Raw genomic sequence first — 11,208 nt, 5'->3', positions numbered from 1 at the left:
TCCTCCAGATCAGAGACAGTATGGATGACCAGAGATGTTCAACTGATAAGTGTGTGAATTGGACCATGTTCTGTCCTGCTAAGCATTCAAAATATAACGTGTACATTTGGGTGTCAGGGAAAATCTATGGAGTAAAAAGTCCATTATTTTCTTTGGGAATGTCATCTCTTTATACCCGTCGCAAGACCCACTGGTTATAAAACCCTCTTAGGCCTCACTCCCCCCTATCTGAGATATCTACTGCAGCCCTCATCCTCCACATACAACACCCGTTCTGCCAGTCACATTCTGTTAAAGGTCCCCAAAGCAACACATCCCTGGGTCGCTCCTCTTTTCAGTTCGCTGCAGCTAGCGACTGGAACGAGCTGCAACAAACACTCAAATTGAACAGTTTTATCTCAATCTCTTCATTCAAAAACTCAATCATGGACACTCTTACTGACAGTTGTGGCTGCTTCGTGTGATGTATTGTTGTCTCTACCTTCTTGACCTTTGTGCTGTTGTCTGTGTCCAATAATGTGTGTACCATGTTGTGTTGCTACCATGTCGTTTTGTTGTCTTAGGCCTCTCTTTATGTAGTGTTGTCTCTCTTGTCGTGATGTGTGTTTTGTCCTATATTTATATTTTATTTATTTTAATCCCAGCCCCCGTAGGAGAGGTCTTCTGCCTTTTGGTAGGCCGTCATTGTAAATAAGAATTATTTTAACTGACTTGCCAAGTTACATAAAATAATGAAGGCCACCTTCTTGGGGAAAGCTGTTTTTTAGTTAGTTTTGTGACAGTATAAAAACTGTATTCTGGATTGTTCTTATTCTCCTAAATCGGGTTGTAAAAGTAGGATGATCGAGCAGCAGTGAGGGCTCTTCGATACTGCACGGTAATGTCTTTCCAAGCTAGTCGGAAGACTTCCAGTTTGGTGTGGCGCCATTTCCGTTTACATTTTCAGGAAGTTTGCTTCAGAGCTCGGGTATTTTCTGTATACCAGGGATCTAGTTTCTTAAGACCAAATGTTTCGTTTTTAGCGGCGCGACTACATCAAGGATTTTACGTTTAGATCCTCAGTTACATTTACATTTAAGGCATTTAGCAGACGCTCTTATCCAGAGCGACTTACAAATTGGTGCATTCACCTTATGATATCCAGTGGAACAACCACTTTACAATAGTGCATCTAACTCTTTTAAGGGGGAGGGGGGGGTTAGAAGGATTACTTTATCCTATCCTAGGTATTCCTTAAAGAGTTAGGTGGTTAACCGATTTCTGTACTCCGACGTCCCTGACGAGGCGGAGGGAGTCTGGAAGGGCATCGAGGAATCTTTGCGTTCTCTTGATAAAAATTTTAAAAATCTGACACCAACACACTTTTTGGTCATTGTTTCTGTTTAACGTTTAATAAGAAAACAAAACACTTTTTTATTTTAGAATACAAAGCCATTACAGTCTTGTGGGTTTATAAATATTGTACACAAGAAGATTTCACCTCCAAAAAGGTTACGACTGGATCCTACACAGTACTACTATAGACTACTGCTAGGGCTAACCACTTAGCGTCCTGCTAACCACTTAGCGTCCTGCTAACCACTTAGCGTCCTGCTAACCACTTAGCGTCCTGCTAACCACTTAGCGTCCTGCTAACCACTTAGCGTCCTGCTAACCACTTAGCGTCCTGCTAACCACTTAGCGTCCTGCTAACCACTAGCGTCCTGCTAACCACTAGCGTCCTGCTAACCACTTGCATCAACAATGGTCCACCCTGGCCTGCTTGACGCCCCGCCCCCCTCGACCCTTATAGGTCATCGTCAGCAGTGTGAACGCTGCGTGTAACACATCCGGTGTCAGGATAAATAAAAAGCAAGGTCTGCTAACTTTCTTTAATTATGTTTAATTACTGCAAACAATGAATGGCAAATGCAATTTTCGTATATACGGGTTCGCTGTATCACCGCGCAGGGTTAACAGGGAACTGGCAGGAAGTACGTAAACAGCTGTTCTTATACCGTGATGACGTAGTTCCAACGCGTCTGCTGGGCGCAGTTTCGACTTTGCCCCACCTTTGCTGGCCCTCGGATTTGTCCAAGCCCCTTGGCGCTTCCCTTTGTCCACATCTGGTTGCTGGGTAGATTAGATGCGTCTTGTGTCTGTCGATTCTACACTGAAACAGTTCCTAATATGGTATTGTCCAGTATTCTAACCTCCTGGTTGGCCTAGAGAGATGCACCCCTCTCCAGACTGACCACAGCTTTTATGGCCTGTGTTGGTCAGTCCTTACACCTACACACACCCCCCTCTGTATTGTTTGTGTGTGTAACAAAACAATATTAATCTTCAAACAATATGCTAACAGGCTATAGTGCATAAACATAAATCCTAACAGCAGCTTGGAGCTCAGGTAGTGGAGCCACAACACATTGGAGTACAGATGGTAGTCACCCCACATGTTACTGTGGGAGAGAGACAGGTTTGGTGTGTCTCTGGTGTGGTGTGTCTCTGGTGTGGTGAGGTGTATGTGGTGTGGTGAGGTGTATCTCTGGTGTGTCTCTGGTGTGGTGTGTCTCTGGTGTGTCTCTGGTGTGGTGTATCTGTGGTGTGTCTCTGGTGTGGTGTATCTGTGGTGTATCTGTGGTGTATCTGTGGTGTGTCTCTGGTGTATCTGTGGTGTGTCTCTGGTGTATCTGTGGTGTGTCTCTGGTGTGGTGTATCTGTGGTGTGTCTCTGGTGTGGTGTATCTGTGGTGTATCTGTGGTGTGTCTCTGGTGTATCTGTGGTGTGTCTCTGGTGTATCTGTGGTGTGTCTCTGGTGTGGTGTATCTGTGGTGTGTCTCTGGTGTATCTGTGGTGTGTCTCTGGTGTATCTGTTGTGTGTCTCTGGTGTATCTGTGGTGTGGTGTGTCTGTGGTGTGGTCTGTCTCTGGTGTGGTGTGTCTCTGGCAGCTTGGCGCTCAGGTAGTGTAGCCACAACACATTGGAGTAGAGATGGTAGTCACCCCACATGTTACTGTGGGAGAGACAGGATAGAGACAGACAGGTGTGGTGTATCTGTGGTGTGTCTCTGGTGTGGTGTGTCTCTGGTGTGGTGTGTCTCTGGTGTGGTGTGTCTGTGGCAGCTTGGCGCTCAGGTAGTGTAGCCACAACACATTGGAGTAGAGATGGTAGTCACTCCACATGCTACTGTAGGAGAGAGAGACAGGTTAGAGACAGACAGGTGTGGTGTATCTCTGGTGTGTCGTGGCAATTTCCTGTATTACCAAATGATGAGAGATTAAACTACACACCAGTCAGAGTTATACTTAAACTTCACCTTTAATAATAATTAAGCTTTTAACGTTTCAGTCTCTAATGAAAAGTTGAGTGGTCAACATAATGCCAACTGAGATCTTTTATAGTAAAGATCCACCCCCCTAGTCGACATGACAAACCACAGATAATAGGAACTGCTTCACAAATAAATACTTTTACTTGAGAGAGGAGTATCCCATAGCTAGACAGCATTCGCTATAAATTATCGCTCAGTTTGGTCTCTAAGTCGAGGTTCTAATCTCGTTCTTGGTACTTCATAGTACCAAAACATTACCTCATCCAATGGCATGTATCAGTTGTTAGTTCTAGATACTCCCATCTCAAATAAAGTCCCTCCTGGACAAGCTCACTGAGGGGAGTGAGCCTCTAGGTCATATACTAGGTCAAGAGAAGGGCAACATCAGAGGGGACATACGATGGTTCCAGACACTGCCATACTCCCCCCCCCCCCCCCCCCCAATGAGAAAAGGAGGGAGTGACTGGCGTACAGACATTGTATGAGAACTAACTGGTTCCCCATTAATCACGCCATCCCTTCACATGGTTTAGGAATAGTTAGACACATTCCCATAAGAAGACAATGTTCCATTCTGTCCTCCTCCCCTTCTGATATTCTACTTAGCACCACATGGTTTAATAGATACTTTGACATATGAAGACAAGCCTGACCTCTCCCCTCTCTGGGCCCCAAGTGACTGAGTCCTAGCTGAGAGGGGATAACTCAGTTGCAAACTATACAAACCCCCCTTGGTTTGTGCTGTGGTGGAGATCTTTGTGGGCTATACTCGGCCTTGTCTCAGGATTGTAAGTTGGTGGTTGGAGATATCCCTCTAGTGGTGTGGGGGCTGTGCTTTGGCAACGTGGGTGGGGTTATATCCTTCCTGTTTGGCCCTGTCCGGAGGTATCATCGGATGGGGCCACAGTGTCTCCTGTCTCAGCCTCCAGTATTTATGCTGCAGTAGTTTGTGTCGGGGGGCTAGGGTCAGTTTGTTATATCTGGAGTACTTCTCCTGTCTTATCCGGTGTCCTGTGTGCATTTAAGTATGCTCTCTCTAATTCTCTCCTCTCTTTCTCTCTCGGCGGACCTGAGCCCTAGGACCATGCGTCAGGACTACCGGGCATGATGACTCCTTGCTGTCCCCAGTCCACCTGGCCTTGCTTCTGGTCCAGTTTCAACTGTTCTGCCTGCGGCTATGGAACCCTGACCTGTCCCAGACCTGCTGTTTTCAACTCTCTAGAGACCGCAGGAGCGGTAGAGATACTCTTAATGATCGGCTATGAAAAGCCAACTGACATTTACTCCTGATTATTATTTGACCATGCTGGTCATTTATGAACATTTAATCATCTTGGCCATGTTCTGTTATAATCTCCACCCGGCACAGCCAGAAGAGGACTGGCCACCCCTCATAGCCTGGTTCCTCTCTAGGTTTCTTCCTAGGTTTTGGCCTTTCTAGGGAGTTTTTCCTAGCCACTGTGCTTCTACACCTGCATTGCTTGCTGTTTGGGGTTTTAGGCTGGGTTTCTGTACAGCACTTCAAGATATTAGCTGATGTACGAAGGGCTATATAAAATAAACTTGATTTGAAATAGACAAAGGGAAACATTCTAATGACAAGTATCTCACATAAGCATAATATGAAAGTAAATAAAACATCGTATTTATCTATGTTACCTAACTAGTTCTGATTCATCCCCAACAAGATACATGATTAATGTATAGTTGAGAGTGATAGAGTTCCAGGTTAAACCAGGTATAGTAGAGAGTGATAGAGTTCCAGGTTAAACCAGGTATAGTAGAGAGTGATAGAGTTCCAGGTTAAACCAGGTATAGTTGAGACTGATAGAGTTCCAGGTTAAACCAGGTATAGTAGAGAGTGATAGAGTTCCAGGTTAAACCAGGTATAGTAGAGACTGATAGAGTTCCAGGTTAAACCAGGTATAGTAGAGAGTGATAGAGTTCCAGGTTAAACCAGGTATAGTAGAGAGTGATAGAGTTCCAGGTTAAACCAGGTATAGTAGAGAGTGATAGAGTTCCAGGTTAAACCAGGTATAGTAGAGAGTGATAGAGTTCCAGGTTAAACCAGGTATAGTAGAGAGTGATAGAGTTCCAGGTTAAACCAGGTATAGTAGAGAGTGATAGAGTTCCAGGTTAAACCAGGTATAGTAGAGAGTGATAGAGTTCCAGGTTAAACCAGGTATAGTAGAGAGTGATAGAGTTCCAGGTTAAACCAGGTATAGTAGAGAGTGATAGAGTTCCAGGTTAAACCAGGTATAGTAGAGAGTGATAGAGTTCCAGGTTAAACCAGGTATAGTAGAGAGTGATAGAGCTCCAGGTTAAACCAGGTATAGTAGAGAGTGATAGAGCTCCAGGTTAAACCAGGTATAGTAGAGAGTGATAGAGTTCCAGGTTAAACCAGGTATAGTAGAGACTGATAGAGTTCCAGGTTAAACCAGGTATAGTAGAGAGTGATAGAGTTCCAGGTTAAACCAGGTATAGTAGAGAGTGATAGAGTTCCAGGTTAAACCAGGTATATTAGAGAGTGATAGAGTTCCAGGTTAAACCAGGTATAGTAGAGACTGATAGAGTTCCAGGTTAAACCAGGTATAGTAGAGAGTGATAGAGTTCCAGGTTAAACCAGGTATAGTAGAGACTGATAGAGTTCCAGGTTAAACCAGGTATAGTAGAGAGTGATAGAGTTCCAGGTTAAACCAGGTATAGTAGAGAGTGATAGAGTTCCAGGTTAAACCAGGTATATTAGAGAGTGATAGAGTTCCAGGTTAAACCAGGTATAGTAGAGACTGATAGAGTTCCAGGTTAAACCAGGTATAGTAGAGAGTGATAGAGTTCCAGGTTAAACCAGGTATAGTAGAGAGTGATAGAGTTCCAGGTTAAACCAGGTATAGTAGAGACTGATAGAGTTCCAGGTTAAACCAGGTATAGTAGAGACTGATAGAGTTCCAGGTTGAACCAGGTATAGTAGAGAGTGATAGAGTTCCAGGTTAAACTGTATTATTCTATTCTGTATACTTCTGGCCCTTCTTTTGACACTGTGTTAACAACCCTCCAGGCGAGCTTCAATGCCATACAACTCTCCTTCCGTGGCCTCCAATTGCTCTTAAATACAAGTAAAACTAAATGCATGCTCTTCAACCGATCGCTGCCCGCACCTGCCCGCCCGTCCAACATCACTACTCTGGACGGCTCTGACTTAGAATATGTGGACAACTACAAATACCTAGGTGTCTGGTTAGACTGTAAACTCTCCTTCCAGACTCACATCAAACATCTCCAATCCAAAGTTAAATCTAGAATTGGCTTCCTATTCTGCAACAAAGCATCCTTTACTCATGCTGCCAAACATACCCTTGTAAAACTGACCATCCTACCAATCCTCGACTTCGGTGATGTCATTTACAAAATAGCCTCCAACACCCTACTCAATAAATTGGATGCAGTCTATCACAGTGCCATCCGTTTTGTCACCAAAGCCCCATATACTACCCACCACTGCGACCTGTACACTCTCGTTGGCTGGCCCTCGCTTCATACTCGTCGCCAAACCCACTGGCTCCAGGTCATCTACAAGACCCTGCTAGGTAAAGTCCCCCCTTATCTCAGCTCGCTGGTCACCATAGCAGCACCTACCTGTAGCACGCGCTCCAGCAGGTATATCTCTCTGGTCACCCCCAAAACCAATTCTTCCTTTGGCCGCCTTTCCTTCCAGTTCTCTGCTGCCAATGACTGGAACGAACTACAAAAATCTCTGAAACTGGAAACACTTATCTCCCTCACTAGCTTTAAGCACCAGCTGTCAGAGCAGCTCATAGATTACTGCACCTGTACATAGCCCATCTATAATTTAGCCCAAACAACTACCTCTTTACCTACTGTATTTATTTTGCTCCTTTGCACCCCATTATTTCTATCTCTACTATGCACATTCTTCCACTGCAAACCAGCCATTCCAGTGTTTTTACTTGCTATATTGTATGGCCTTTTTAATATTTTTATTTATATATATATTTTGTTTGCCCTCACCTCACTTGCTCACATTGTATATAGACTTATTTTTCACTGTATTATTGACTGTATGTTTGTTTTACTCCATGTGTCGAACTGCTTTGCTTTATCTTGGCCAGGTCGCAATTGTAAACGAGAACGTGTTCTCAACTTGCCTACCTGGTTAAATAAAGGTAAAATAAAAACTGGTATAGTAGAGAGTGATAGAGTTCCAGGTTAAACCAGGTATAGTAGAGAGTGATAGAGTTCCAGGTTAAACCAGGTATAGTAGAGAGTGATAGAGTTCCAGGTTAAACCAGGTATAGTAGAGAGTGATAGAGTTCCAGGTTAAACCAGGTATAGTAGAGAGTGATAGAGTTCCAGGTTAAACCAGGTATAGTAGAGAGTGATAGAGTTCCAGGTTAAACCAGGTATAGTAGAGACTGATAGAGTTCCAGGTTAAACCAGGTATAGTTGAGACTGATAGAGTTCCAGGTTAAACCAGGTATAGTAGAGAGTGATAGAGTTCCAGGTTAAACCAGGTATAGTAGAGAGTGATAGAGTTCCAGGTTAAACCAGGTATAGTAGAGAGTGATAGAGTTCCAGGTTAAACCAGGTATAGTTGAGACTGATAGAGTTCCAGGTTAAACCAGGTATATTAGAGAGTGATAGAGTTCCAGGTTAAACCAGGTATAGTAGAGAGTGATAGAGTTCCAGGTTAAACCAGGTATAGTAGAGAGTGATAGAGTTCCAGGTTAAACCAGGTATAGTAGAGAGTGATAGAGTTCCAGGTTTAACCAGGTATAGTAGAGAGTGATAGAGTTCCAGGTTAAACCAGGTATAGTAGAGAGTGATAGAGTTCCAGGTTAAACCAGGTATAGTAGAGAGTGATAGAGTTCCAGGTTTAACCAGGTATAGTAGAGACTGATAGAGTTCCAGGTTAAACCAGGTATAGTAGAGAGTGATAGAGTTCCAGGTTAAACCAGGTATAGTAGAGAGTGATAGAGTTCCAGGTTTAACCAGGTATAGTAGAGAGTGATAGAGTTCCAGGTTTAACCAGGTATAGTAGAGTGATAGAGTTCCAGGTTAAACCAGGTATATTAGAGAGTGATAGAGTTCCAGGTTAAACCAGGTATAGTAGAGAGTGATAGAGTTCCAGGTTAAACCAGGTATAGTAGAGAGTGATGTTGGGGGAGGGTCTACCCAGACGATAACCAGTGATGGTTGTGTGTTGCTGTTGGGGGAGTGTCTACCCAGACGATAACCAGTGATGTTGCTGTTGGGGGAGGGTCTACCCAGACAATAACCAGTGATGTTGCTGTTGGGGGAGGGTCTACCCAGATGATAACCAGTGATGTTGCTGTTGGAGGGTCTACCATGACAATAACCAGTGATGATGCTGTTGGGGGAGGGTCTACCCAGACGATAACCAGTGATGGTTGTGTGTTGCTGTTGGGGGAGTGTCTACCCAGACGATAACCAGTGATGTTGCTGTTGGGGGAGGGTCTACCCAGACAATAACCAGTGATGTTGCTGTTGGGGGAGGGTCTACCCAGACGATAACCAGTGATGTTGCTGTTGGGGGAGGGTCTACCCAGACAATAACCAGTGATGTTGCTGTTGGGGGAGGATCTACCCAGACGATAACCAGTGATGTTGCTGTTGGAGGGTCTACCAGGACAATAACCAGTGATGTTGCTGTTGGGGGAGGGTCTACCCAGACAATAACCAGTGATGTTGCTGTTGGGGGAGGGTCTACCCAGATGATAACCAGTGATGTTGCTGTTGGAGGGTCTACCAGGACAATAACCAGTGATGATGCTGTTGGGGGAGGGTCTACCCAGACGATAACCAGTGATGTTGCTGTTGGGGGAGGGTCTACCAGGACAATAACCAGTGATGTTGCTGTTGGGGGAGGGTCTACCCAGATGATAACCAGTGATGTTGCTGTTGGGGGAGGGTCTACCCAGACAATAACCAGTGATGTTGCTGTTGGGGGAGGGTCTACCCAGACAATAACCAGTGATGTTGCTGTTGGGGGAGGGTCTACCAGGACAATAACCAGTGATGTTGCTGTTGGGGGAGGGTCTACCCAGACAATAACCAGTGATGTTGCTGTTGGGGGAGGGTCTACCAGGACAATAACCAGTGATGTTGCTGTTAGGGGAGGGTCTACCCAGATGATAACCAGTGATGTTGCTGTTGGGGGAGGGTCTACCCAGACAATAACCAGTGATGTTGCTGTTGGGGGAGGGTCTACCAGGACAATAACCAGTGATGTTGCTGTTGGGGGAGGGTCTACCCGGACAATAACCAGTGATGTTGCTGTTGGGGGAGGGTCTATCCAGACAATAACCAGTGATGATGCTGTTGGGGGAGGGTCTACCAGGACAATAACCAGTGATGTTGCTGTTGGGGGAGGGTCTACCCAGACAATAACCAGTGATGTTGCTGTTGGGGGAGGGTCTACCCAGACAATAACCAGTGATGTTGCTGTTGGGGGAGGGTCTACCAGGACAATAACCAGTGATGTTGCTGTTGGGGGAGGGTCTACCCAGACAATAACCAGTGATGTTGCTGTTGGGGGAGGGTCTACCCAGATGATAACCAGTGATGTTGCTGTTGGGGGAGGGTCTACCCAGACAATAACCAGTGATGTTGCTGTTGGGGGAGGGTCTACCAGGACAATAACCAGTGATGTTGCTGTTGGGGGAGGGTCTACCCAGACAATAACCAGTGATGTTGCTGTTGGGGGAGGGTCTACCAGGACAATAACCAGTGATGTTGCTGTTGGGGGAGGGTCTACCCAGACAATAACCAGTGATGTTGCTGTTGGGGGAGGGTCTACCAGGACAATAACCAGTGATGTTGCTGTTGGGGGAGGGTCTACCCAGACAATAACCAGTGATGTTGCTGTTGGGGGAGGGTCTACCCGGACAATAACCAGTGATGTTGCTGTTGGGGGAGGGTCTATCCAGACAATAACCAGTGATGATGCTGTTGGGGGAGGGTCTACCCAGACAATAACCAGTGATGTTGCTGTTGGGGGAGGGTCTACCCAGACAATAACCAGTGATGTTGCTGTTGGGGGAGGGTCTACCAGGACAATAACCAGTGATGTTGCTGTTGGGGGAGGGTCTACCCAGACAATAACCAGTGATGTTGCTGTTGGGGGAGGGTCTACCCAGATGATAACCAGTGATGTTGCTGTTGGGGGAGGGTCTACCCAGACAATAACCAGTGATGTTGCTGTTGGGGGAGGGTCTACCAGGACAATAACCAGTGATGTTGCTGTTGGGGGAGGGTCTACCCAGATGATAACCAGTGATGTTGCTGTTGGGGGAGGGTCTACCCAGATGATAACCAGTGATGTTGCTGTTGGGGGAGGGTCTATCCAGACAATAACCAGTGATGTTGCTGTTGGGGGAGGGTCTACCCAGACGATAACCAGTGATGTTGCTGTTGGGGGAGGGTCTACCCAGACAATAACCAGTGATGATGCTGTTGGGGGAGGGTCTATCCAGACAATAACCAGTGATGTTGCTGTTGGGGGAGGGTCTACCCAGACAATAACCAGTGATGTTGCTGTTGGGGGAGGGTCTACCCAGACAATAACCAGTGATGTTGCTGTTGGGGGAGGGTCTACCCAGACAATAACCAGTGATGTTGCTGTTGGGGGAGGGTCTACCCGGACAATAACCAGTGATGTTGCTGTTGGGGGAGGGTCTATCCAGACAATAACCAGTGATGATGCTGTTGGGGGAGGGTCTACCAGGACAATAACCAGTGATGTTGCTGTTGGGGGAGGGTCTACCCAGACAATAACCAGTGATGTTGCTGTTGGGGGAGGGTCTACCCAGACAATAACCAGTGATGTTGCTGTTGGGGGAGGGTCTACCAGGACAATA

Source organism: Salvelinus alpinus, chromosome 6, assembly GCF_045679555.1.
Source record: "Salvelinus alpinus chromosome 6, SLU_Salpinus.1, whole genome shotgun sequence".
Taxonomy (NCBI): domain Eukaryota; kingdom Metazoa; phylum Chordata; class Actinopteri; order Salmoniformes; family Salmonidae; genus Salvelinus; species Salvelinus alpinus.
This window is presented reverse-complemented; position numbering follows the sequence as displayed.